This window comes from Solanum pennellii, chromosome 11 (genome assembly GCF_001406875.1).
Source record: "Solanum pennellii chromosome 11, SPENNV200".
NCBI lineage: Eukaryota > Viridiplantae > Streptophyta > Magnoliopsida > Solanales > Solanaceae > Solanum > Solanum pennellii.
In genome coordinates, this window is record NC_028647.1 from 17,308,128 (window position 1) to 17,311,366 (window position 3,239).

The following is a 3,239-nucleotide window of genomic DNA, read 5'->3' on the forward strand; positions in this document are numbered from 1 at the left end:
ATTCTGTTTTATTATGGTTGAAATGTTGGGGTTTAGATTGGTTGGTTCGCTCACATAGTAGGATAAGTGTGGGTGCCACTCGCGACCCGTTTTGGGTCGTGACAAACTTGGTATCAGAGCATTAGGTTCGTTGGTCTCATCACACAAGAACGAGTCTAGTAGAGTCTTAAGGAACGGTAGGGGGACGCCTTTACTTTTCTTTGAGAGGCTATAGGACATTAGGAAAATTCCATTCCTTCTTTCTTTCGTGCTATTACGTGGATCCAATTGGTATCTAGGTGATACAAATTGGTATCTGACCATCTTCACTCTATTTCGCAGATGGTTAGAACTAGAGCAACAGCTGCGCCAACACCAACACCGGCAAGACAGGATGCGTCTGAGCCAGCCACTGGGGCTGTAGCTCTAAGAGGAGTAGTGGCAAGAGGCCGTGGTAGAGGTCGCGGGAGGACGTCCTCTAGAGGAAAAGGACAAGCACCTGGCCCATCTAGTACTAGGGCGGTGACTCCTCCACCGACTGAGGAAGTAGTAAGAGAGGGTGAGGAAGGGGAAAGTGAGGAAGTGCAGAATGAGGAATTACCCCCCCCCCCAACCTACCCGAGAGATGATTAATCAGGTTCTTGCTTATCTTAGCGGGTTATCTGATCAAGGACAGACACCTCCAGTGTTTTCTGCACCAGCACCTCAGGTTCCGGAAGTACAACAGGCAGCTGCTGTGGCTCCCCGCATGGATGCTTCATTGGAAATAGGCACGTTTCCTCGTTTGACTACAGGGCCTATAATGACAAGTGGTAAGCATGAACTTTTCAGTAAGTTCTTGAAATTGAAACCTCCAGTATTCAAGGGTGCTGAATCTGAGGATGCCTACGATTTTCTGGTTGATTGTCATGAGTTACTACATAAAATGGGCATAGTGGAACGATTTGGCGTGGAGTTTGTAACCTATCAGTTTCAGGGAAACGCCAAAATGTGGTGGCGGTCATATGTTGAGTGTCAACCAGCACAGGCACCACCTATGACTTGGACGTCATTCTCTAGCTTATTTATGGAGAACTATATACCCCGGACTTTTAGGGATAGGAGGAGAGATGAGTTCCTGAGCCTAGAGCAAGGCAGGATGACGGTCACTGCGTATGAGGCTAAGTTTTGTGCATTATCCAGGTATGCCACCCATCTTTGCTTTATTCCACAAGAGCGGATTCGCCGTTTTGTGAAAGGGTTGAGGTCAGATTTGTGGATTTCAGCCTTACAAGTAGCTGCTACGGCAAAATCCTTTCAGGAAGTGGTAGACTTTGTGATAGAGGTGGAGGGAGTGAAGCCAGATGACTTCACCACGACATAAACAACTAAGAAGTTCCGTAAGGAAGGCGAATTTAGTGGTTCTTACTCCAGAGGGCAGGGTTCAGGAGGTTATCCAGCCCGACCTAATCAGTCTTCACTGCAGGCTGTAGCTGGTGGTCCACCGCAGACCGGTCAACATTTCTCTTAGTCTGGAGGTTATCCCCAGACTTCGTCGTTCTCATAGAGACCTATGCTTGAATTCAGAGAGTGTTATGGATGTGGAGAGATCGGACATATTAGGAGGTTTTGTCCAAAACAAAGTTACAGACCCCCAATAGTCAGAGGTAGAGGTGGTCATGGGAATGGCCGCCATTCTGGAGGACGTGGTGGCCAAGGTAATGGTGGTCACCAAAACGGCCGAGGTGACGGACAAATGGGAACTACTGCAGCGCAACATGGTAGGGGCAACGGGCAGACAGGTGATAGGGCCCATTGTTACGCTTTCCCTGGGCGGTCTGAAGCGGAGACATCAGATGCTGTTATCACAGGTAATCTTTTGGTTTGTGATTGCATGGCTTCTGTATTATTTGATCCTGGCTCCACATTTTCATATGTATCTTCCTCATTTGCTACTGGTCTTAATTTACATTGTGAATTGCTTGACATGCCTATTCGTGTTTCTACTCCGGTGGGTGAGTCTGTGATAGTTGAAAAGGTATATAGGTCTTGTCTGGTGACTTTTGTGGGGAGCAATACTCATGTAGACTTGGTTATCTTAGAAATGGTTGATTTCGATGTAATTCTGGGTATGACTTGGGTTTCTCCGAATTTTGCAATCTTAGATATTAATGCTAAAATTGTAACGTTGGTTAAGCCTGGGACAGATCTGTTAGTGTGGGAGGGTGACTACACTTCCACTCCAGTTCGTATCATCTCCTTTCTTCGTGCTAAGAGAATGGTTAGTAAAGGATGTTTAGCTTTCTTGGCACACCTCAGGGATGATACTACTCAAGTACCTTCAACTAAGTCGGTTTCGGTAGTCCGTGAGTTTTTGGATGTGTTTCCTGCAGACCTTCCTGGTATGCCACCGGATAGAGATATTGAATTTTGCATCGATCTGGAGCCGGTTACTCGTCCCATTTCCATACCCCCTTATAGAATGGCTCAAGCAGAGTTAAGGGAGTTAAAGGCCCGACTTCAAGAATTGTTGGGAAAAGGCTTTATTAGACCAAGTGTATCCCCATGGGGTGCTCCGGTTTTATTTGTGAAGAAGAAAGATGGGAGTTTTCGGATGTGCATAGACTAGAGACAACTAAATAAATTAACTGTTAAGAACAAGTATCCTCTTCCTCGCATTGATGATTTGTTCGATCAATTACAAGGTGCTTGTACCTTCTCAAAAATTGATTTGAAATCTGGTTATCATCAATTGAAAATACGGGCAACGGATGTGCCTAAGACTGCTTTTCGGACCAGGTATGGGCATTATGAGTTCTTACTAATGTCTTTTGGGCTTACGAATGCCCCTGCTGCTTTCATGAGCTTGATGAATGGGATTTTTAAGCCATATCTGGATCTCTTTGTCATTGTATTCATTGATGATATACTGGTATACTCAAAGAGCAAGAAAGAACATGAGGAGCACTTGAGAATTGTATTGGAAATGTTGAGGGAGAAAAAGCTTTATGCCAAATTCTCCAAGTGTGAGTTTTGGCTAGATTCAGTGTCCTTCTTGGGGCACGTAGTTTCTAAGGATGGAGTGATGGTGGATCCTTCCAAGATCGAAGCGGTGAAGAATTGGGTAAGACCTACTAATGTTACAGAGGTAAGGAGCTTTGTTGGTTTAGCTAGCTACTACCGTCGATTTGTCAAGGGATTTTCTTCGGTTGCTTCCCGATTGACAAATTGACTAAGCAAAGTGTTCCATTTGTATGGTCGGACGAGTGCGAAGAAAGCTT